The sequence below is a fragment of the Cygnus olor genome, chromosome 1 (assembly GCF_009769625.2).
Source record: "Cygnus olor isolate bCygOlo1 chromosome 1, bCygOlo1.pri.v2, whole genome shotgun sequence".
NCBI lineage: Eukaryota > Metazoa > Chordata > Aves > Anseriformes > Anatidae > Cygnus > Cygnus olor.
Window position 1 is genome coordinate 142684583 of NC_049169.1, and position 26686 is coordinate 142711268.

Genomic DNA, 26686 nt, shown 5'->3' on the forward strand with positions numbered 1-26686 from the left:
AAATCAAACAAAAACAAAAAAACAGACAAGCATGAGAGACCTCACCTACAGATACATGGTTGAGTTCTTTCCTACACATTCAAGAGAGCCTTTGGAGTCTTGCTCATATTTTAAATTTTAAGGGTGGTGGTTTAATAGACTGACCATAAAGTGGGCAGATGGACAGAGAATGATTCCTGTTCCAACCAATATTTTTGCCCTTTCCCTTTATTTTTCACCCTCTGGAACAAGAGAGGAGTTAAAAACAGTCTTACCAGAGACTTTCTGACAAACTCTGTTTTGTGCCAGTGTGCCTCTGTTCCTGCCTCTGAAATGCCCAGCCACACATCTCAAATCAACATTTGTTGTTCAAGTACATTTCATACACTTTTAACACTTTTTTTTTTTTTCCTACTTTACAGCTTGATCATAAACAAGTTCACTGGGCAAATCTGACACAAGATTTGAAACTCAAGCTGGGTCCCTCAGATATGATTGGCCCAGTGAGGCACGTGGAAGTGCTTCTGCTCACTGACTGGGTGAGCAGGGCAGCATACCCAGTGCAAATATTTGCACATGCAAATTTAGAATTCATTTTCCACAAACACTTGCACGTATGACTTTCAAATTAGCTTTCTGTGAGCCTTCATGCTGCTAAGAAACTCCAGTTCAAATATTCATGGAAAACGAACATAAAAGGGCCACAGGTTTAGGTGTTTTCGTTTTAAAAGACAAAAAAATGAGATAAAAAATAAATAAAAATTGAGGGAATAGTCATGCCAATGTCCTTGCAATATTTGTCCAGTTCAATTGTTTCTGGCTGTCTTCCTTTAACTTTGAGAACCAATAAGTGTTTGTGTGGTACTGAATAGCAATGACGAACTACACATCCTCAAATATATAGTTAAAACATAAACTTTACAATCTGCGTACATTTGCTGCTGTTTATCAGTGGGAAAGTAAAGCACAGCATGTAAACTTTAAAATACATAATCCATACCAGGTCCCAAATCTTTCCCTTGTGTTTCATTCAGCTCATTCTGTTGATGGCTGTGGCAATAATGGGAATGAGATGAAGGACTTTGGTGGGGACTTTTTTCCCCAAAGTTGTTTATGTATTTATCTGCATGCACTTCGTGCATGTGGTTGCTGAGGGATGTCAGCTTCCTTGCTGTAGTGGAACGGATCGCATGTTCAGTCTGCCATGTGCCCAAGCTTGCAAGAAGCCTGACTCGGCTGCCTCCGGATACGTGGAGGCAAATGGAGCACCACAGCATCCATGTGGTTGGCTAACTATCTGAAATATCTTCAGGTACTCAGTCCATCTCCCATTTCAACAAGGAAGAAGGACGGTTCAACAAAAATACTGACTTCCTATCTCCCAAAGGCTTTCTAGTATTAGTTTGCTATAAGTAGCTCATGATTTAGAGTACAAAGGCATTTCCAGAATGCATGTTTAACAAAATGACATAGCAGATAATTGAAATTTATTTGCAATTTTCAAACTACAATAAACACAATTCTCCTTTTCTTTCATTAATAATCGCACGGCTAATGCATAACAATCCCTCTGCAGCTTTTACAAGCAAACTTGAGCTGCTGTGTTGTAATAGCTGGAAAAGTTAATGTAGCTTGAACAAGGTTCCTAATTGTCCCTGTCTCTGTCATATTTGTCTACTTGAATGGTCCTAAATACCACAGCGATTAATTACTACAGAGCAGGTATTACAAGATGTTATCATCCTTCCCCAACTGTCTGGGTGAATGGAGAGAGGCAGTAGATTGTTACAGTGTTTCATCTTTGCACTTCCTGTAAGGCACTTTAACCAGAAGATTTAATGTGTCAAAGTTAACTGCATTCTCTCGCAGATATTCACATTCTAATTAAAGATTAAGAACGTAGTACATTACACTGTGATTTGTCATACATGGCTTGTTAAATAGGAAACCTACCGGGATTCCCTAACATTTTATAAACATTATTCAGGGCTTTTAATGTGGGCAAAGGAAAAGATTATTCAGCTGCTCGGCAGAGGAGGAGGCAGGTCATTTCTTCCCATCATCCCCTTCCCAAGCTTCCCCCCTCCAAAAAAATAAATAAGAAAATTCAGGTACTTTTCAAACTGGAATTCTGCTGAGATCTCTTGAAACTGTTTATCTTCCCAGCATGGTATACATGCACATGAATATATTTATAATATATATATATATGTGTGTCTTAATTATTTTTTGGCATTTTTCAACTTTTGCTGTCAGCTATGTAAACTGAGGTAGGAAGCCTTTGTTTGAATCAGAGTGGCAAAGGAAGGAAGAAAGATGAAACAGTTTTTCAATATGCAGAATGTGCTTTCAGCTGATTCTCGCAATGCTGAACAGCGTACCACTTCCAGTATTAGTAGCAGAGGACTGGTTCACATTCTTTGATTGCCTGAGGAATAAATTAATGAGGTTACTGGAGACATTGAACATTTGCATATTCACGGATGCTTATTAGGTATAAAGTGAATGCCAGGTGCATTGAATTTTGGGAATACTAGCTTTGGTTTTGGTCTTCTGTTTTTAAAGCAATCACATATTTCTTTTTCCCTGAAGTGGGAAGTTCTGTGAGAAAAAAAAAAAAAAAAAAAAAAAAAAAAAAGCACTTATAAAAATAATAACACACTCTCACACACAAAAAAAAATCGAATTAATTCAATGTAGACAAAGCTTTACTAAGAGATATACATCAGAATAAATATGATACAGCATGAGGTTGGGGACTATCTGAATATCTTGTTTGGAACAACAGTTAGGATGACTACAAATATAAAAACAGTTGTTCCAAGACATAAGGAGAACAAATGTTATATTTTTCACTGTGCTCCTTATGGATTTCTAGCTTTAAATAGCAATAGGAAAACTCGTTATGAAGTTACCTTCCATAATGCCCAATGCTTAATTTTAAAGCACCAGTATTCTAGCACGTTTCGTTACACAGTCTCAAACTCAGCCTGCAAAGCACAGAAGATAGAATTACAAAATTTGCTCGACTGTTTCTCCAAGGAGTATCTGCACATGGTTGCATTGTTGTCAGTGACTTCCGTCATTGCTGTGTGAAAGCACATTGTGTGAATGATTTGCACTGTATCTCATTATTCTTGGAAGTTTTTATCTATATTGTTTATTTGGGATAGTTATCCCCTATACATTCTTAAAGATTTTATGGTTTTTATGGTGCCTTTTTTTTTTTTTTCCTTCCCATTCTTTGGTTGTCCATATGCTATAGAGTACAGTATTAGCACTGCTTGTTTTAGCATAGAAATATCTGTCAATTGAAAACGTGCATTGTTTGTTCTGCCTTTGGCTTGTCTTTTACAGTGTAACTATCAAACATGGATATGTACACAGACTACAGCCTTACATGCACTGCACACAGATAAATACAAACACCCACGCCCACACAGACGTGCACATACAAAATTACTGGTATCACCTATTCCAAGTGGCTAGTGTGGCAAAATCAAGCAGTGATAAGTGTTTTCTTTGGATAATAATAGGTATTTACAAACAGACTCCATTCTGCCCCCTTGTCTTACAGAACACTGTGCTCAACTTCCCTTTCCTGGATGTTGCACTGTGTTGATCACTGTCCTGCCTATTCTATTTCAAATCCTATTTGAAAATCTCATTTGCAGCATAACTGACAACAAAGGCATTACATGGTGTATGCCCTGCATATTCTGTAGACTACTCCTTGCCTTTGTAAGTTATTTCTAACTTCTACTGAAAATGCTGTGTTATTAGTTGATGATCTTTTTTATTTATTAACAGCCTGGAAAATTAAATGTGTAATCAAAGAATGGATCCTTTCCTAAAAGTGCAAGGTGGGATGAATTAGATCAGTGGTACAAAAAAAAAAAAAAAAAAAAAAAAAAAAAAAAAAAAAAACACGTTCTTTACTGCAGTAGGCCATTGGATACTCTGGGAAGAAGGGACTTAAACAAAACATTAAATTGAAGAGGATTCAGAGGTTCAATCACTAACAGCCACTGTAAGACAGAGAAATCCTCTTTAGATAGATATTTTCTCTGCATTTGTTTCCAAACTGCAATTCTGCTCCGTGATTAAAAAATAAAAAATAAAAATAAAGATTTTATATTTCAGTCTCTCAGGGCAGATTCCAAATAATTACATGCAAAATGATCTATAATATATTTATTGCAAATAGTATTGCAGAACACAAATGTGCATTTTATTCAGAAAGGTCATTTTTTAAAACATCCATTGTAGCTGATTCACTAACGTCCAGGGGTTTTTGCTATACACACAGCACAGATTTTTTTGATTATGTAGATTTTTTTTTCTATTGCAGTTTCATATGCAAAGCATGCATCAGCCACATCCATGCTATCTCCTAAAGCAGTCATTCTGAAACCCAATCTGGGGACAGTGCAGACTAAATAAAATTTCATTTTGATTTGGCCTCCCGCTGAGAATGGGACTGCTTTGTTTCAGCCGACAGAACCAGCAAGCCAGAAAGGTATGTCCTGTTTTGCATGGCTGATGGTGTGACTTGAGGATCACAATCAGGCCGTTCATGCTCTCAGGGCTCGGCATCTCATCCACATCCTGTACTGTCTTTCTCTTTTCCTTTCCATTTGCTTTCCTTCTGTGCCGCCTGCCGTCTACCTGCAGGGCAAAGCTATGGCAGACCCTAACACTATTGTTTACTTTGGCATATGTTTAATAGCTGCATGGCTGTTGGAGGGTAGGGTTTTTCTTTTTCTTTTTTTTTTTTTTTTCCATTTCCTCCTCTGCCTTTTTTTCCTTCCCTATCCACATTCACTTTCCTTATTTTCTAGGTGTTGAATACACAAATACTGACTTAATGGACAATTATGTAAGTACTGCTTGCAATGCTTCAGAGATTTTACTAGGAGATTTGTAATGAAGAATTTTATTGTAAATCCGAGGAAACCTTTAACAGCTTTGAAGGACTTCAGTTTTCATAGCCCTTTAGAGCTGTTTAGGCAGAAAAGCAGTCACCCATTATAGTTAGCAGAGGGAAAAAAGAAAAGAAGAAAAAAAAAAAAACACCCTTAGGAAGGGGTCTGGCTGCTTTGCCATCTTCACATGCAGCTTTGCCATCTACACTTACAGCTGCAGCATTTGGCTAGGGGAATATCCGTAAATATTCCTCTGTCTAAATATTAGTATTTATCCTGAAGCCTAAAGCATTCCAGGAGAGACTGTGCAGCACACTCCTTGCTGCTGCTGCCCCATCTATCAGAGGAGGGCTGGTATTTAGGGAAATGACCACTGTTTTATCCTCTGAAGCAGCTTTTGGACAGGGCAACAGGATGCCTGCAAGACTCCTCTCGATGTGAACTTTCTCTTCTAAGTGTGTTTCTTTGCCAAAGAAACTATCTGTTGTCTGTGATTTTTGTTTTTTTTTTGGGGGGGGGGAGGGGTTGTCACATGAAACAAAATTAGCATGAAATTTACTTGAAACAAAAGGCAAGAGTTGTTTATTTTATTTTATTTTATTTTATCTTATTTTAATTTTGATTATTACACATTTTTATATGTATTATTCTCTTTCCTTACTGACGTAGAATACAATTGTAACACCAAAGACAGATTCAATCTTTCTACCTCCAGAATTTAACCAAATATATATATATATATATATATATATATCTACCATATTATATAGAGCGCTGACACTTTGTGGGAATTTATGTCTTCAAGGTGACTTACAAACACAAAATTACTATTGTATGCAACATCCCTTTGTGGTAGGTAAAATTAATAAAAGCAACTTGTTCAGCAAAATCTTAAAGAAATACACGGTCAGTTATAAAACTTTCTGTTCAGTTTAGCAATTTTTGATTCCAGATTTTATATGTTACTCCAGCTTTCATCTTATAACCCAATTCACATTTCAGTTTCTGACTTTCTGAATTGTCCTGTGGCACAAGCCCTTGGCATAACCATGTGGGTCTTCATGGAGCAGAGGTCTGGGACTTGAAAATTCATTTTCTTCTCATATCCCTTAAATAAAGTAATAACAATAATAATAGTAACGAAAAAGAAATGTGGTAGTTGGAGGGGCAAAGGCTTGTCCAAGAAAAGTTTGGAGAAAAAGAGAAGTAAAAAGAAGATTCCTCACTGGCCTTCCTGTAAATCAGGGTAGGCCAAAGCTTAGTTTCAACTGCATGCATTAACCAGAGTGAACTCCAGCAGAGTTCTCTGAATGTGGGAGGGGGCAAGATCTAGCCCTGCATACTGAGTTGTTTTTAGATGCTTACAAAGTGAAATGCAGCTTGAGGAGACTTTAAAGAAACTATTTGTAGTGACGTCACATTCCTTTTAACAAATTTGAGGCAGTAAGAAAATTGCAAAGAGGCTACATTTGGAAGAAACAAGAACTACAGCTTTTTAAATGGATACAGTGGGAAAATGATCACTTCTGTGTGTTTTTTCCTCAGTATATCTAATCCTCTCTCTACACCCCTCAGGTATCGTTGGGATGTTTTCCAAGTCACCAACTCTGTAATGTAATCAAAGTTTACAAAAATGAGTTTCAAGTTCGAATTTACCATAATTCCATTTTATCAGTTACATATAAGTTTTAAAAGAAACTAAACTCTAGGTATTGTACTACAGAGTAGCCAGAGTATCCTGATTCCTTTATAAAATTCACAGTCCTAGCAGTCTTTTTGTTGCACAAAGTGTGTTCTACATTATGTCAATAACTGTACTATATATATATATATATATATATATATATATATCCATGAATTGCTTGAAAATAAGCAACAGTTTTATATAAAATACTCAAGGAAATTAATAGAAGCACTGTTTCTTTATTTCCAGGAATTAAATATTTTTTGAAAAGAAAGATGTTCACTCCAGTAAAGGAAAATAATATAAGCTCAAGAATATACTCCCTGTTCTTGATATAGTCTATTAATTACATACTTGCTATTACAACTAGAAATTAATGCAAACATTATTTCAGTGGACTTAGGAGATCAGAGTTCCTTTTTTAGATTGGTTTATTAGAGCTATGTCTTGCGGTCATTTTCTGGATCAGTAAAAGAACAGGCAATGGATTTTGGAAGTTTGGTTTGCATTTATCACTCCAACAGAAAGAAAACTATAAAAATATTAGTCCAAAGTCCAGGAAGAAAGACCTCATTCTTAGATAGTTTTAATAAGACTGTACTTACTGGACTTAGCAGTGTTTCTTCTTATTTATATTTGTGTGTTTAAGAAAGGAAACAGAACCCAAATCCTGAATCAGCTACTTCTTACACTTTATAATTGTAAAAAAGCCCAGGGTTCTCATTAATCTAGCATATTTACATATGTATTCTTATTATTTTTTTTTAATGGAAAGTTCATTATTATTCTCAGTTCTTTGACCTTGCTGTTACTTTTTATGCTTTACCTGAATGAGGTGACATGATTGAGACAAGTCAGACCTGTGTCCAGAATCCTATGGGAGAAAACAGATTATCTCCAACACAGAATATATGGAACCGGATGAATGCACTCAGGAGACCTATATTTAATTTTATATACATATATGTATGTATATTTGTGCAAATATACTATATGATGACAGTATATATACATATGCAGATATAACTGTGTCTATATGGGGAGATATGTATATATATATTTGGAGAACACTGTCACCAGGGTCCCTGGGGTGTACAAGTGATACATGGAAAGATACAGTTATTGTGACCATATAGAAGATGAGGACCTGTATGATTGGTGCATTTGCTCATCTCCAGATATTTGGAAATTCTCATCAACTCAGCAAACGGTAGAAACAGATAGAAACATTCCTGGAACAAATGTATAGTTGTCTGCCTAAAAACTTGCTGAGGTCAATGTCATCCCAGATATGAAGATTTGACTGCAGGATCAGGGCCTACAGATTTGGCAGTAGCCCCTTGCCCAAGCCAGGTCAGACTAATCAGCAAAACTTTGGAAAAAGGGGGCAGAAATCTTTCATAAGGCTAGACTTGGGACCAATCAGCACAATTAGTGAACAATTGATTGTTGTTCCACTCAAAGTCCTCATACCGATGCATTATACACATGATTTAGCCAGCACCAATAAAAAGGGTCTGAGAAACTGGTAGCAAATATTATAAAATTACATATCGAAGGGCAGTTGACTATAAGCAGATACTATAAAATTACAAATCAAAGGAAAGCAATAATATCCTGTCAATAAATAAGCATACGAACCAATTGTGTTCAAAGTCCAAAAGAGGTGAGGTGTAGCATTGTTTTGGTTTGGGATATTTTTACCCAGTAGTCTCCTTAGAAACTATATTTAAAAAAAAAAAAAAGAGAGAGAGAGAGAGAGAGATTAAGAGAGAAATATTAATCACAGACTTGCTGTTCAAGTTCACTGGAGCAACAGTATGTTGTAAAAATAAATGCCATCACATAAACTTTCATTTGATCATGTTTCAGGCTTTCAGAAAGTTGCCTTTCTTGACCACAAAAATAAATTTATATTTTTCTCAGCTTTAGGTATTTAAGAGGTATTCTCCACTCTAAAGAGATGTTCTTCCTACAATTCATATCTAAAGAAAATCTAATAAAATGATATAAGTAACTGATCAAATAGCTGAGTGTAAACAGAAAACTGGCTTTGGACCAAAGCTAAAGAAGCAGAGCTAATAGGCAGGCATTAACTTTGTTTAGGAGTAGAGGTAGAACCAAAGAGCTTAGCCCAGCAACTATATCAATAATCTACTATTTCCTGAGCAGGGAGAGGAGAAGAGAGTTTGGGTACTAAAAAAAAAAAAAAAAAAAAAAAAAGTGACCAGAAAATTGAAAATCATGTTATTTGTAACATATACACCCTAGTGGAAAATACACCACTGAGATGACTTCATTGAAATTAAGCTACACCCAGGGAATCCACAGTTTTAGATATGTTCAAGGAACAGAAGTTTTGAGTCTTGATAATCCACAAGTTGAAAGATTTTCTCAAAACAAAATATAAGATGACCTCCTATGTGTTAGGTCATATACATTTGTTAAGACTTCAATGATTATATTGCAAAAATAAATAATGTGTGTTAGTTAACTAATGCTCTTTCCTTATCAAATGTTGGAAAAAGAATTTCATCCACAAAATAAGGGGTGGGTGGAAGAAATTACTAGTGAATGTCTAATGAATATTATATAGCACAGAAATGGACTACAGATTAATAAAAGCATCCTCTCCTTCATTAAATGTTCTTTACCCTATAGGGGTGGGGAAGGTTAGGTTATAGCAGCATTATGTCCTCACAATAAAAATATGTTTAGTTTCCTAGCATCTACTGCAATTGGTTATTCATTATATATAATTTTCTTTATTTTTGCAACCCTTTCCCTCTACCAGCTGTCTAACAAAGAAACACATGAGACATTCTGAATATAAACTTTTGGAATCATTTGCATTCAGTGGGAAAATTCCACTAGTAAAACAGTATTCATTAAATTTCTCTAGTGATGGACACATCTGAGAAGATTCTGATGAGTGTTTCATAGAAGTATAAAAATGTAAATGTTTGTCTACAGCGTTTTGAAAAATCTTCTCTACTGCCATCATACCAAGGAACCTCCAAATGATCACATACTTTTGATTTTTTTTTCTTTTATGACTTCTAACTTTTCTACTGTCCCCTTCTGAGATTCCTTTACTTTACCAGACAAAGCAATGTCTCCTCATGGGTGACAGGTTACATTTCAGAGGAAATTAATTTCCTTTACCTTCTCTAACCTATGTTTCTTTCAGGAGTAACCCAGAAAATCCAGAAATTGCAAAGAGCAGCCACAGGAGGTATTAGGAAATATTTTCTTCCACAGATTTCTTTCCCCTTCTTCTCTCTCATCTGAATTAAAATTTTCCTGGATATTTGCATTGTTCTTTGGTGGGGAGGTAATAAAAGGAGATTCCTACACCTTCAAATAGGGACAAGAGAGAGAATGTTGTGGGAAGATTTATGGTGTCTTCTCAATCTCTTCTTATATTCACATGAGAAACCCAAAGTGAATTGAAATAAGTAAATTTAAAGGATAAGGAAAAAGAAAAAAAAAGTCTAAATGAGGTCCACCAGTACACCCATACTCTTATCCATACTTTAAAGATCATACAGATTTTCATCTAATGGAACTGAAAACTTAGAGCTACTTTTTAGTAGGTTAGTGGCAAAAAGGGAGAAGAGGATCTAATTTTGAGATTCTTTCTCTCTCTCTCTCTCTCTCTCTCTCTCTCAATTCAGTTAAGATCCCAGTTTGCACTTTAGGAACGTAGGATGAAAAGACTAAAAGCTGCTTCAGTAGGGTCAGCTAAAAGAGCAAAGTAGATCTGGGTGTTATCAGGTTAGCAACGATAACTCACGTTAAGGTCCCTAAAAATAGAAGTGAAAAAAGCAAAGAAGCACATCAGTATTGAAGAGCAAGGGGGACAGAACAAAATTCTGAAGATCCCCATAATTAACTGGCAGAGTGTCAGGTGAACACTTATTAAAATGCAACAAAGCACAACAGGGTGTCTCAAAGATGAGAGTTTCAATCTTAATGGTGAAATTCTTGGTTTTGTCAGTTCCAGACCAGCCTGTTATGCAATTTTAATGAGTTCTTTTCCTATTTCCTTTGAGAATTTGGGGAAAACATTTATGGGGAGAGTTAAGATGCTGGTTTATAGACAATTCAGGGGACAGGTCTCCTTAGAAAATACACAAAGAATGATATTATTGTGATGTCTGAAGATATTTCTGTATGTGATATTTGAATTCTGTGAGATAAATGCATCAATTTACCCTCCAGTTTCAAAGGCAATGGTAAGTCTTTATTAAGAAATAGTGTTCTCTCAGTGCAATATTCCTACACCAGTCTAATGCTGCTAAATACTCTATATTGTCAACCCTACTTTTAACAATATCAGTATGATACTCTTAAGCTGCCTCCATCAGATAATTTTGATGAGAATCAATATTTCACTTCACAATTTACCCATACCAACTCTCATCTCACCGTAATGCAAAACCAAATGTCCAGGCAGCAAATGTAGAAAAACTGTCTTGAGAAAAGGATTTTACAGCTTTCTTGGCCATAAATTTTGTTAGCACAAAAAGAAGTCTGTTTTAAACCATATATTCTACCTAATTACACCTTGTTTAAACACCATTCTAATTTGGATGATGTCTTCTGTTTCCAGGTTAAAATTTATTTTCAGAATTGATTGATTAAAGATAACTGAAAATTAAGAGGAGCTGTGGGTACCTCTGACAGGGTCATAAGATTTAGAGGAGCCAGAAGAAAGGTAGGATAGATGAATACTTCCCCAGCTTCAACAGCAGATGGAAAGCTGAACCCCATTTCCTAACACTTAGATATGTTGTATGCTATGTATTAACATATTGTTTATTGAAAGCACAGTAAGTTTTCTGAATGGAATTTAATCCAAAGTAAGTTATTACATCAGGATTTACAGATGTTCTCTCATAGAGTAATGTGTTGGCAAAACAAGAGAATATTAGAAGTAGCTTATCTCGCTGAAGTCCTTGAGTACATTGTTTTATGGTGGTGTAAGTTTGTTAGTGCAATTTTATTTTATTTTTTTCCCACAGTTGTATTTTCAAGTACACTAATGTTTAGCTGTTAACATGTGGGAGGAGTTTTTGGTTTCTTTTGTACTTTAGTAAGCAAGATTATGGTATATTGGATTTTGTAATTCCTTCATAAATTATTTTAAGTTTTCTTTGCATATGTGCATACCCACACACACATATTTACCACTTGGAGGACAAGTTGGATAAAACTGAAGTGTAATATCACACCTTCGCTCTCCCAAATAAAGGACTGACCATCAGCAGGTTCCCAAAGTGGTGTGTATTCTCCGGAACACAAAGAACAAATGCTCTAAAAGGCAACTGTCAATAACATGGCCTTAAATCTTCATTGCTGGGTGACTCATTGTTCTCCTGCAGTAGTCATTCAAGTAAGCATCAACACTGTGGTGCACTGACAAACAGAACCCAAGTCTTCTGAAATCCTGTGTTCCCATTTTATTATACCGAAAGGCATTCAAAAAAACTCTGCCTGCAAATGTGTAACCATAACCCATGATGAATGCAGTGTGTGGTTTTGTAGTGAGAAAAACAGTGGCTGTAGGTTGTTTGCTAAAACTGACTGGTTTTTCTTCAGTGAAAGAGGGAGAGAATTAAGACAATAGGAGCAAAGAGAGAAACAGTTATGAGAAGGACACCAAGACAAAGAAGAGACAAAAGTTCTTGGCACCAGGAATTGATTATGTGGGTAAACTAAGAGAGCTGATGAAGGGAAAACCTTAGATCCAATTTCTCATGTGATCAAGGAACATAATTTTCTGCAACCTCTTTAAAAGGATTACACTGAAGGTTATACTATATTCATGCTAGCCACAGGCCAATGGCTGTAGTTCTACAAGGCCACAAGTAGTTGAGGATTCATTTGAACAAGAAGTATAAAAAATATAAACACCTGTCTGAATTTCACCTCTTCTCTGTATTGCTCCTGCCTTTTCTGTTCAAAATATAAATCTTCTTATCCTTATTCTGTCTGTGAGCCCTTCTCATCTTCCAGTCTGAGGTCACTAAGATGGAAATGATAAAGAAGCAGGCAAGTCCTTCTTGTGGTTCTGCTAAGAGCACAGGAGTGGTTATAGCATGGGTCTGTGAAACCAACAGTTTGTGTGGAGGCACTGGCTCTTATATCAGTTTGCTCTTTGATCTTCCAAAAGCACATCAGATCTTCCTTTTCTTACCCAAGCAGAACTCATAGACAGCAATCATTTGCTTGATATTTCCAGGCATTCAACAATTCAGTGAGAGCAATGAGCTATCATCTAGATATTCTGGATAAATAACCACTCTCAGTGTACAGGCTAACTGTACACTAATCTAATGATCCTGGATCCACTGGTTATGCGGTGACATCCAGTATCCTTATAGCTCCACAAAAACCAACTACCTGTCCATCCTCAGATGGGACTCTTTCCCACACAGAAAAATATGACAGAACCACCTCCTGTGAGGCTTCATGCTCCTCCTGGAGCACGAGTTCACCACCATCTTGACCCTTCTACCATCTGTGCAGTCTTCAGAGAGCTCCTTTCCAACAGCTGTGTGTAAGTGGAGGGAGAACAATTCTGGGAAAGTTATCCTGCAGGCTTGGCTACCACACAGAAGGAAATTTCCAAAGAGAATTCATTTCCTCGTCCTCTTCCTGTCGGTAGACCAGGATTCCTTCAGCAATAGGTTATTGCCTTCCCACACTGAAATGCAGGTGAATATTTTTGGAAGATTCTTTAAGCTTGTTTTTCATTAATGGCTTCCACACATTACGTGTCTGGTCTCTAGCTCACCAAAAAATAAAAAATAAATCATTTTTCACTGTCTGTGCAGACTGGATGGTAAAACTTGGAATCATAGGAAACAGGACTCTCTTCATCAGTTAGTCCAAGAAAATGGCAGGACATTGAACACATCTGACAGTTATCTGGCTAACTTGTTCTTGAAATCTCCCAGCAGTGGAGATCCCACAGTCTCACCAGGTGAGGTAAGTGTTCTTCTCAAGTGCTTAGCTTTTCCCACAATTAGACTTTTTTTTTTTTTCATAATGTCTGACCTGAATCCCTCTTGCTGTGATTCAAGATTTACTTCTTGTGCTATCCACATTGGGCTTGTCATACAGATAATTCTCCTTCTCTTACATATCTCTCAGCTGCTATCATTTCTCTCCCAGTCTTCTTTACTTTTAGACAGAATAGCTGTATTGCCTTTATCATTCTTTCATAGGTCTTATTTTCTGATTGGTTTCATTGTTCTCTTCTCACCTCTGCTCTTGGTCTATATTTGTTTTTAAGGACAGTGGTGAAAAACTGGACACAATACATTACTGGAAGCCTTACTACCACCAAGCAGAACTCAGATCATGTGTTTGTTGTTTCTTCCCTAAGAAAATTGTGAATTATTGGTTTGGGGTATTTTGTTTGTTTGTTTGTTTGCTTGGTGTTTTTTTTTGTTGTTGTTGTTTTGTTTGTTTGTGTTTTTTTTTTTTCCTTTTTTGGGGAGGTGAGAGGGAGAGGGAGAAGAACTTGTTTTAATCCAGGGTGCATCTGCTTTTCTGGCTGTAAAGGGTTGCTACATAATAGTTAGATTTTTAATGTACTGCTTAGGAAACTAAGGAATTACTTTTTAGCATTTCTAGCATTTTAAATACTCTCCAAGCATTTCTTGCAGAACATTGTCATCATTAGTTTTTGCAATACAATTGCAAGGCAGAGAAAAATTATTGTCACCATTTTTTTTCCAATGAAGAGGCTGAAGGACTGCAAAATGTGCTTTGCAAAGGGATATTCTGTCTTGTGTCTTGTGAACAGAAAAAAAGAAACACTGCTTCAGTCTTCTGTACAGGATTCTGCAATGTATTTGAAATCTCCTTCCACAAAACATGATTATTCAATGAGTGTGTTCATATTGCAGGTTTCCAAGCCAAGTCTCTCTTCTTAAGGACTCTCAAAGGTGCTTAACTGTAAGCTCAAATGATTAATATTTTGTTCATTTCTGCATTTTCCATTTAAGTACCTAAGTTTTGGTCTTTCCTGTGCTCCAGAGCACTTTGCCAAATGCTTTTATCCCTCTTGGGACAGTTGGTCAAGGAGAAAGGGAGGATGGCATTTGTAGAAGATAGGACCAGAAAAGAACCGGGGGGAGAGGCTTCAAGTGACAGGAGAGAAACTATTACTCTGAGTAGAGATGAGGAAGAAGCATTCATCTCAACACTCTATACCCACAGAATATGGATTTTTTCCAAGCTTTCGTATTTTATGGTGTTCCTCTTAATGGTGGCAAACAGCTGAAACTCACTTAAAAATGTGTCTTACTCCCCCCTTGTGGCTGCTCCACTACAAAAAGATGCCAATCTACAATTGCTACTAAATTCTCAATAGTTCAAGGAGCAGTCTTCATTGCGCAGAAGAGGTTTTCATACCTCAGAGGACATATGTAGAAATAAGAATGGTTTTACATAACCTCATTCGTGTCATATCTATTTTATTTTCCCTTGTTTTTAGAACTTTAAATAGCCCTCTTGTTTCTACGTATAGAAACATATATGTTATATGTACAGATATCCATTATAAAATGTGATATAGCATCAGTTTCCAAAACTGCTCGAGTTTTGTGCATGATGCAGTCTGGTGCTCCAGTGACGTTCTCATATGGCATAAATTGAAATCACAGGGGGTCATAATGCAGCACAACAGGTGCACCAAAAGATTTTAAATGATTCTTTTTTGGATTATTATTATTATTAATAATAATAATAATAATAATAATAATAATAATAATATCAAGAAAAAATGTTAGCCATTAAATTAGTTCTGCAAATCCTTGCAGGCAGAGCAGCTGGAAAGAGGACTTTTTTACTATGTGCAAGGAAGATGCAAATTCAGTTGTGCAGTGTAAACCACAAATATTTTTTGTCTTTCATGTTTGGTGATAAAAGTATTTTTCTTACCAGTATACCATGTTTCATTAATACAATGTTTAAATAATTAAGTACAGTAACTCTGGAGGCGATGGCTAAGATAAAAGTTTGTAGGCAATTCATTATTGTGATCAGACAGTACTTCTTAAAACCCATGGAGATACAATTTAGTAATTTAACTTCCAAAGTCAGTTGTTTAATAAACTATTACATTTTAATATAGTTTTATTCTCGTCAAAGGGAATGATTCATTTCCCCTCTGTCAATTGTTCCAGCTGAAGTTATTAATGGTTCCAGGGTTGAGGGGGTGCTGGTTCCTGTTTGAATATCATTACCATGCTGCTCCCACTCTCTAGATGTTGTCGCTGTAATGTTACGTGTGTGATCTTTACTGGTTATAATTTTTTTGTAGGGAAAATGACTGCCATCATTTGGGTCTTCAACATTGATATATTTCATTAAGTCTAATTCTGTAGGCAGAAAGTAAGAGACTTGTTAAGGGGGACATTTAATTAGTTGTAGTAGGATTAAGTGAATATTAGCATACTGTAATAATGGATGTCCCAGAAAGAAACCTGGCAAATACATTAAACAAAAAGAATATAATAGCAGACAAACTAAACATTACTTCTGCTTATATCCAAGTTTGTCATATTTTTAAATAAATTTGCTTGCTGAAGTTTCAAAATACTCGTTCATTTTCCTTTATTAAAAAAATCTTTTAGTAGAAATATATTCTCAAAAATCAAGACCGTGTTTCTCTGTATTTGTCTAATTATGTAATGTTGGGTTGGAAGTTTGATACTGTTCAGCTCTTTTTTTTTTTTTTTTTAAGTTGCTGCCATCTGATAAAATACTGTTAAAAACAGTTTTGATAATCAGTTAAATCATTCTCCATATGCCCATATCCATTACTGGTAGCAGTCGAGGGTGGTGAAGATTTCCATGCTATTTCCATACAGCAATGCAAAGGGATTAAAGACTGGGATGGCCATACCCATTGTGCCTTCAAGTGGTCACTGCAACTCACCTGCTGTGGAGACTGTCTCAGTGTGATGTGATGGGTCTGCGAAGATTAAGGAGCAGGGCTTTTCCGCAAGCATTTGCTTATCACCAGCTTTGGTGACACATGAGATTATTTATGGCTCAGTCCTTTACCACAGCACTTACAATTCTGAGATTAAAAGCACGCACCAGAGTCCCCACTGCCTCTCCAGCTGAAGGAATGGAAATTGGCATTATTTGAAATTCAAGGAGTTTTTACTGTACACAGGAATAATCCAAATGTGGAACAGGATTTGTTATTAACTGTAAATCCCCTTTCCCCTAAGAAAACCAGAGTAAATGCAGGAAATAAGCTCCCATTTATATACTATAGAGACAATGCTTCATTGTCACTTATATTTTAAAGTCACAAGTGAAAAGTAAATGGGAGCAAAAAAAAAAAAAAGGTAAGTGGGAGCAAATGTCAAGATGTTAGTGGGATTGATCCTTCTTCACTGAAGTCAATAGGAAATTTTGTAGCTTACTTGCAACCAATGAGAAAAGCTTTACGCACACTGAGTATTTGATGGTTTATTCTTTAAAGCATGCTATTCTGCACCCAATCAAGCAGAGAGGAAATGTCTTCATCTTTTTATTACTATTAGTTCTGCACACTTCAGATTTATTTACTTTTTACATTATAGTATTTGAATAAACTTTTAAATTCTCTTTTAAACATACACAGACAAAAACTCTGCTAAAACAATTCCAAGTAAGCATTTTCATAATGCCTAAAAGTTATTGTTATTAGGTACATGCAAGGCATGTCAGATTTAATAATCTAAAGGTTGTGTCCAGAATTTATTTATACATGATTTATAAATTTTGGTCACTCTGGCTTACCTCCATCTTCAACTTTCCTCTCACAGAGGAGCACTCCCTACAAGATTATTCTTCTCTAACAGTTGTGTGCAAACCCTAAAAAAAATGCTAACTTTCCTTCCTTGAGTGTATTTCTTTTCTTTTAATTACATGTAGGATGACCTATGCCATAACCTGTCTGGGGTCCCAACTGTTTAAAGCCAGTCTGGCTATCTCTGCATTCCAGCACAGAATCCATTGTAGACATGTTGTACTTTACCAAACCCACACAGCAGTTCAGATTTCCTTAAATGTGGTCCCCAGCATTGCCTGTTCCACTCTTCTGTCATTTGCATTCAAATGATTTTCCATTTTCATGGACAGTAGGCAGAATGCACGTGCTGTACAATTTTTGCTTCAGGCTAAGTGGCATCTTTTCTGCAAGAATATGCACTAGTTACTGAACAGCACCTTTCCCACACTAATATTATTTTCTCTCTCTGTCTTGGTCATGATCTCACAAACTGTTTCACCCAGATAGATATTTCCTTCCAGCCTCTAAAGTATCTGCACTAGAATCATAATCACATTGAGAGTTTCTCTTCCAGGACTATTTGTCAATACCATATTTACCTTGTTTTGCAGTTTTATCTTTCTTCTTGCTCCTGAGATTCTGCAGTGGAGAGTTACATGCAACCTGTTGCATGTTGCAAAGAATGAAAACCTAGACTGATTTAGATGTTCTCTATTAGCATTTTTTTGTTTGTAATACACTGTGAGCCCTATGAAGATAGTTTTTCTATAGGAAAGTAGGTAGAGGGGAAGGCTAATATGCTAGCAATATGGTAGTCTTATTTTAAATGTCTTCCAAATTGGATCTCTCTTTTTTTCAAATTCACTTTGGATATATACACATAAATCTTCTCAAACTAATATATCTTGCATGTGTAATGGTGGAGGTATTGGTTCTGTATATAACAACAAAAGCTTCCTTCTTTTCCATGAGTAGATGTGTTAAAAAAAGTGGTGTTCTTGATACCTATACATCACTTTTAGCATTGTGGTAGCTTAGGCGCAAGCATAATAGAGGCATCAAATAAAATAATAATTCTCAAATGATGCTTGCAAAGTTGAGCTCGTAAATGTCAAAGGTGATTTGAAGTGGACAAGAGTGAGTCAACAAATCAACTAGGGACTGCTGGCAATTGTTTCTGTTCTCGGTTCTTATTGAAACTAATATTGGACAAATTGAAAGAGTGATTGCCTTAGAGCCTTCTCAATGTCTTCACCAATCTGTTGCCCATTTCCATAAAAAATGGTAGTGAAAATGGCAGCTGACTTCTTTTGACCTCTCCCAATTTCACTGTGGCTCCTGTCAGAGGACTGAAAAAACAGATTTTCAGGCAAACCATTATCTGCCATAGCAAGTTAGTTTGCAAAGAAATTGAAAAATAATAATCAAATAATCTAGTTAAGTCTGCTTTTTCTGCACGTGTTATGTTTTGAAAGGTAGCAAAACAATAAAAAAAAAAAACTTAATTTGCAAGAAGATGAACAAGTGAAGATAGCTCCTTCACTAGACGTTTTATTCAGTTATTTCCAATTCTTCTGTCTCTCTGTCCTCATGATCTGACTGTCAGTGTCACTGTAAGATAAGAAGCTACCCAAAATGCCTGAATCCTAGTCCTCTGCAACTTTTAACTTACTTTTTTTTTTTTTAACTTACTGTAATTCCTTACGGATCAGGAGCTGTTTAGATCCACTTGCCTTACCAACTCGTTCTTTTCCTGTCTAGCGTCTTTCCTTAGATTCTCCAAAGTGTCATCATTTTGTTTCCATAAACTAGTTGCAGAAACCCCTCCTTCTTCTAAGATTTACTTCCCTACTTAGAAACCTGCAATCTCAGTGAACATGTTTTTCTCAGCCAAGACCTGTCCTCTATGCATATCAGAGGTACACTGATATTTCATTTCCCTCAACTTCCTCTGTAATCAGTGTCAGAGAGCTTCATATCCCGTGAAAACAGACCAACCTACCTGGTACAGTATTTACACTTAGGAATTGTGTTTCTCTTCCAGCAATAGTTTTGGAGAACTACTCTCCTAACTTGCATTATTTTTTAAATATTTTAAGTTAGGTAGAAGAACTGGAAGTCCCATGGTTTTGGGAAGCCATTAAAACAAGGGTCTCAGGACCTTAGTCTATGCTGGAGATAGCTTGGCCTAACGGTACTGGGATTACCCATTAAACACCTGACTGAATCAGGTGAACAGTTTGGACTCTATTTCCATCTCAGCTGTTTTCTATCAATCAAGCTGATTCTTTTTACTGCCTAAACCCTGTGTTGCTAGAAAGTGTCAAGATAATTACAGGCCTTTCTTCCTTCCCACATCTTCCAGGATACAACTCCTTTAGCTTTTCCAAAGTTATCTGTGGGTTTCAAATGTTCTCTCACAACTGCTTTTAGCTATTGTTCTTTTGGGGTATCTAGTCATAGTTTTTCCTACCTGTCGCCTGGTCACCAGCATCTTCTTAGCTTGGAGAAAAAGATATCTTTCACTCTCCTCTCTCACAGAATCTAGGCACTTTGTAGAAACAATCACGATTTCATCTAGAAAAATAATTAAACCATTTTGATTAACCTAGGCAGTCACAGAGGATGCTTCTTGTCTTAGTTTCATGGCTAGGAGAGCCAAGATGCCCTTTCTTAAAATTTAATTTGTCTCTGAACATAACCCTTCCAAATTTTCCTGCTGTGAGAATTAAAAAAAAAAAAAAGACATATTATTTGCTTTTGGAATATCTTACCTAAAGAATTCAGCTGAAATTTCAAGGTTAGTTTGCTGTTATTAAAATTAAGTTTCTCTTGTGCTGAGTTCTGGGCTATTTCATGTAAAATGTGATTCCTGTATCAGAAGCAGATGCACAGTTTTTCAATAACAAGAAGAAAAAAAATCTTGTTTCCTTTTGTATGAATAGAAAGAAACAATTTAAACTTCAGAAAATTCTTCTCACTTCTCACCATCTTCCATTGTGAAGAGCCACTGTATTTAATTAAGGGCAAAATTACCAGATATATTCAGGTAAAGGGTGTCAGAACCTTTGGTTCCTCTTAGCAATCGTAAGACGGTTCTAGGGAAGAAACTGCATGAATAATAAAGACACTGATGTAGCAAATACACAAACAGTTATAACTGCCATTCTGAGACCCATTGGACATAAGTTACTGACTGACCACGTTTTAAAGTTACAATGCCATAGCAGTAGGTCAGGCTTGTTGCAGAGCTATCCTAGTTTCCAATGGAGTTAGCATATAGTTACCATCTTACTGTAAAATGCTCTCCTGTAATTGGCAACTCGTTAGATGATGTGCTGTAGCATCTGATGCAGTATCATTCATCTGTTTTGTGATTTCAGAAAAGATTGTTTTTATGTAGGTGTAGAGTTTAATAACTTTGATTACTAGGTTCAAAATTTGACAAGTTTTTACCAGTTTGTCATTACTGCATAACTTTTCATTAACTGATAATTTTCATTTTGTAACATTTATTTTTATTTTGGTTTGTAGGACTTTAGGACTCCAGGGCAACTACTGATAATATTACCAGGTAAGTGTAGGTTCCAACTAACAGTGCCTTGGTGTTGTTCTACAGAGCTTTTAGACTGATTATCATTACTTTGCTTACAGACTCCCTCTTAATCATATGAGGCTGTTATGTTAACGTCCACTTATTCTCTTATTCTGTCTGTCCTTTGTCAATTTTGATTTTCTATTTTTGTTGTTGTTTTGGTTTGGTTTGCTTTTTTTCTTCTCTACTGATGCTGAGAATCACCCATTTCTGATCAGATATTCTCAGTAGTCAGGATCTAGCTGTGGCACCATTAACATGTGTCAGAACCTAAATTTGACTGTGGCTTGGTCAAATTCCAGAGGAATGACCAAAACAAAATGTATCTTTCTTTTTTTTTTTTTTTGCCAGTCCTTCATCTTGTGCAGGATTTAAATATCAGTGATATGCAAATCCCTTATTAAAGATCTACCTTGATATTCAAAGCAAAAATTTGGGATGCAACTTAGTCACTTTGGAATTACAGAATCATAGAATTATCTAGGGTAGAAAAGACCTTCAAGATCACCAAATCCTACAACGTTTAGGAGATTCCAAAATATCAAAGGAGACTTCATGTCCCTCAAAAAGATGTTGAAGGAATCAAGAGTGCAGGTAGTGTTTTTCTCTGTCCTCCCAGATGAACAAATCAGGTGAATGATTGGCTGCATGGCTAGTGCCACACTCAGGATCTGGGATTCTACAATCTTGGATGCACCTTCAAGAGACTGGGCATGCTGTTACCAGATGGGGAACACCTTACTAGATAAGGCAACACTGTTCTGGGCAACAAGCTGGTTGGATTTATTAGTAGAGCTTTAAACTAGGTTCAGAGGGGGAAGGGAATGCACTTCTGAGTGACAAAAAAGAAACAAGGAACTCTGACACTTTAGGAAGCAACAGGGGAATACCTGTGAATTGTCCCAAAGGAATGAGGAAGGGCTCCTCTAAAAAGGTGGTGCAGCTGATAGCCCAGATGAGGTACCTCTACACCAGTATATGCAGCATGGGAAGTAATCTGGACGAGTTGGAAACCACAGTGCAATTAGAAATCTATGAACTAATTGCTATCACAGAAACATGGTGGGTTGAATTACCCAAGTGGAACACAATTGAGGGCGACAAGCTTTTCAGAAGAGACAGACAGAGAAGGAGGGTTGGGGGTGTTGCTCTCTGTTAAGAAATTGATAGGTTGCAAAGAACTGTCTCTAAGAAAAGAAAAAAAAAAAAAAAAGAAGAAGAAAAAGGAAAGAAAGAAAAAAAAAAAAAAAACAGGATCAGCTTGAGAGCTTGTGGGTAAAAATTAAGGACCAGACCAAATACAGACACCTTGTGGTTGGGTTTTACTAAAGTCTGTGTGATGACGGGGAGCATGTTCATGAGACCTCCTTGTTTCAGCTACAAGAAGCATCACACTTGTAGGCTTTCATCCTGATGGGGGATTTCAACCACCCAGATATCTGCTGGAAAAGCTACACAGCAGGCTGTAATACCTCCAGTACACTCCTGGAGTGCATCAAGGGTAAATTCCTGGTCCAGTTATTAGACAAAACAACCAGAGGAGAAGCGTTGCTGGAGCTGGTGCTCACTAGTGAAGATGAACTCATTAAAGAGATCAGAGACAGTCTGAGCTGCACAGACTACATCCTGGTTGAGTTCAGGATCTGGAGGAATATGGGCCTGGCAAAAATCAAAGTTGAGACCCTGAATTTTAGAAAAGCGAACTTCCAAGTGTTTAAAGAACTAGTGGTATGATCCCCTGGGACACTGTCTTTAGGAACAGAGGAACTGATTGGAACCAGCAGCTCTTTAAGGGCACTTTCCTTAGAGCACAAGAGCTCTCTCCATTCCTATAGGTAAGAAAGCAAGCAGGGAAGACAGGAGACAAGCATGGCTGAGCAAGGACTTGATGGTCAAACCAAAAGGCAAGAAGGAAAAACACAGTCAGTGGATGTAGGAACATGTGGCCTGGGAAGAGTACAGGGATGCTGTCTGGATGTGCAGGGATGGGATCAGGAAAGCCAAGGCACAGATGGAGCTGAGGTTGGCAAGGAAAGCAAAGAACAAGAACGGATTCTATAGGTACCTTGGCTAGAAAAGAAAGTCCATGGAGAGTGTACCCCCTCTGATAAATGAGAAGGGAGATCTAGTAATGTCAGATTCTTTAGAAGGCTGAGGTACTCAAGTTCTTTGCCTCATTCTTCACTTCCAGTCAGTCTTCCCACATCTCTCAAGTCCCTAAATCTTTAGACAGGGTTTGGGGAAGTAAAGTCCCTCCCATTGTAAGTGAAAAGCAGGTTCGAGACCACCTGATGAATGAAATGAACAGGTACAAGTCAATGGGACCCCATGACATGTATCCCAGGGTCCTGAGGGAACTGGCTGATGGAGTTGCCAAATCTCTCTCCATCATATTTGAAAAGTTCTGGCAGTCAGGTGAAGTCCCTGGTGACTGGAAAAAGGGAAATATCATTCCCATTTCTAAAAATGGTAGAAAGGATCATGTAACAGATCCTCCTGGAAGCAATATTAAGACACATACAAAACAAAGACGTGATCCAAGACAGCCAGCATGGCTTCATCAAGTACAAACTGTGCCTGACCAATCTGGTGACCAATGACGGAGTAACTGCCTGATCAATCAGGCATTGGAATAACTATATCAAACAACAAGGGAAGACCAACTGATATCATCTACCTGTAAGGCCTTTGACATAATCCCACACAACTGCCTTATCTCTAAATTGTAGAGAAATGGATTTGAAGGGCATCCAGAGATTTGTGGTCAATGTCTCTATATCTAGGTGGAGTCTGGTGAAGAGTGGTGTCCCTCAGGGGTCCACCTTGGGACTGGTGTTGTTTAATATCTTTATCAATGACATATTCCATGGATTTGAGTGCACCTTCAACAAGTTTTACACTAAGATGAGTGGTACAGTTGATACAACAGAAGGAAGAGATGTCATCCAAAGGAACCTGGACAAGCTTGAGAAGTTGTCCAGCATGAACTTGATGAGCTTCAGTAAGTCCAATAAGAATGTAAGTGCAGGGGTTGCTCAGGCTGGAGAAGAGAAGGCTCTGGGGAGACTTCATTGCAGATTTTGAGTGCTTAAAAGGGACCTATAAAAAAGATAGAGGAGAGACTTTCTAGACGGGCAGATAGAGATGGGACAAGGGGGAACAGCTTTAAACTAAAAGAGGGGAGATTTAGATTAGATGTTAGGAAGAAATTCTTCATTCAGAGGGTGGTGAGGCACTGGAACATGTTGCCCAGAGAAGTTGTGGATGTCCCAGCCCAACCTTGGAGGTGTTCAAGGTCAAGTTGGATGGGGCCATGAGTAACCTGGTCTGTTGGGTGGCATCCCTGCCCACAGTGCAGGGGGGGGGGGGGGGGGGAGAAGTAGATGGTCTTTATGGTCCCTTCCAATCCAAAGTATTCTATGATTCTTTGAAGTCCAGCTGTCAACCTGACCAACAGAGTCCCATTACTAGACCATGTCCCTTAGTGCCACATACACTCATCTCTATCATAGCTTTGGAGATGCGGACTCCACTACTTCCCTGGGCTGCCCATTTCAATGATTGACCACCTTATCCATGAAGAAATTCTTCCTGATGTCCAATTCTAAGCTCCCCTGGCACAACTTGAGACCTTTTCCTCGCATTTACTTTGGGGCCAAGTTATTGATCTCGGTGCTTTTTTTTCCCCTCCAGATATTTCTTTGCATTCACAAAAAAAAAAAAAAAAAAAAAAAAAAAGACAAAAGATATTTATGTAAGACATAATGTGAATAACTGTGAGGATAAAACAGGACTCTGTTAGCTACTGCAGGCAGCTGGGCTGACTGAATTGCTCACCTTCCAGGACAGCTCACCTTCCAGGACAGTTGCATTCTGTGCCTTTGCAGGTGCTGGGAAGCTAAAAATAGCATGGTTCACTTCTTGGGCAGACATGGCATTAGATTTCAAAATCCTCATCCTTAGCATGAAACCAGAATAAAAGGGCATTGTGGTAGACAGCAGCACAGGAGGTAGAGCTCAGACTGGTTGGAAAGTGAGCCACCTCTGTGAAAGTATTAACCATGACCTACTGTCCTCTTCTTCCATTTGCAATGCTTTGGTCCAGCAGTTTTGCAGTCTCCAATGTCATAAATTGATGCATGGATATATTTCCTCCATCTGAGCAGTCCACTTTCTGTGAAACTCAATTTTTGCAGTTCCTCCATTGATCTGAGGGAAGTGGCTGATACTGAGCAGTAGCAAACTGTAACCACTGACCCGATGCAGTAGCGGGTGCTCAGGGGCAAAGCAAGTCTGTGTGCTTCTTCTCATGTGCTTGTGAAAGGGTCAGTGCACAGTATCCTGTCCACACCACTTATGGGCACCAGTAGTGACAACATGGGCCTTCTTTCCTGTCTGCTTGCAGAAGTCATGACTTGCCTCAGACACAGTTTTGATTACTTTATTCTGGAGCACTTTGTGGGCGACAGGCTCTTTTCCAAAATGCCTTTCTCACGCAGATATCTCGCCTTTCCAGACATGCCACCCTTCCTTTTTCTATTTTCAGAATATTCCTTTTCAGGGGTTCAGTGGCAGTGCAGCAATCCCCGGAACCTGGCCTATATAAAAGAGTGGAAAAGGGTAAAAATTACTCCTTTTTACTCTGTCCTTTACTGTGCCTTTGTGAATTATAAAGAAAAAACAGCCACTGAGTTTTCTCACTTTTGTCTTTGCTTTATTTTTGACTTTGGCAGCATCAAATCTTGGTACACTTCCCCCTTTTTTCATGAAGACTTTCTAGAGAACTTTGCAACTGGCAGTATTCAGAGCCCTTTCCTAAAGGGCCGACTGAGCCTTTTTCCCATGTGTTTGTTGGGAATTTAAGTCCTAGAAGTGCTAATAGAAATAAAATGACAACTTTTAAATAGTATAATGTAAATGTCCCATCCTTCTGTTATTAAACAGCTTTCAATCTGTTGTCCCTTCTGATGTCATCATCTTACCAGTTCTCCAGACTACTGAGGACTTATCTAGGGAAAAAGTGGAAAGCAGTACCTGGAAAACAAATGGTTCTAAAGAACAGAAAATAATTTTTGATGGTTTATTTATATGTTTAGAAAAGAGACAGAAAATGAGTGCATTATAAATATATATATAAAAAATCACTGTTAACTTCTATACTTTGCTGTTTGCAAATAGGAATGAAGAGGTTGTTTTATTATTGTGTTTAGCAAGAAATGGTTATCAGAATTCCAAGTGTTTTTTTTTTTTTATGTCTTTTTTTCTGTACTTATGCATGTTTATCTGGCACAATATCAAATGCTGTGTAAAATTACATAGATCTGTATTGCACTTCCAACTTACGAGTCATGTCAACTTTAAATATGACAACTTTTCCCTGCAAAATCTTACTTTTAAAATTTGTATATAAAATAGCAATTATAGCACTGTGTCAATCAGTGACCACTATTTCAACCTGCTACATTCACTTAGAGCAGCTTATACATTACACTCTATTCAGGCTGTGGAACCACCATGTCCTAGAATGAATACAAACTAGGGATAAAAAGCTTTTTGTTTCAAGGCTACACAAATGTGGAATCAGTTACCAGTTGATTTAAGAACAATTGGGAGCTTTTCCTGTTTTAAGATGGAACTGAAACAATACTTCGTGATGACTAGAAGTTGTTGTAATTGTTTTAATTGATGTTATTCTA

The 26686-nt window shown here is 37.3% G+C and overlaps 1 long non-coding RNA gene across 2 annotated transcripts in view; it reads left to right on the top strand.

The window, feature by feature from the left end:
- The first annotated feature begins 4372 nt into the window (after positions 1 to 4372).
- Positions 4373 to 26686, top strand: part of LOC121059593 — a 126757-nt gene continuing 104443 nt past the window's right edge. The window contains exons 1-2 of one of the 2 annotated variants that reach the window (XR_005814587.1): positions 4373 to 4498; positions 20930 to 20969. This is a non-coding gene — a long non-coding RNA (uncharacterized LOC121059593). Of the gene's footprint in view, positions 4499 to 4820; positions 4859 to 20929; positions 20970 to 26686 lie in introns of both variants that reach the window. The other variant, XR_005814588.1, reaches the window with a different exon arrangement.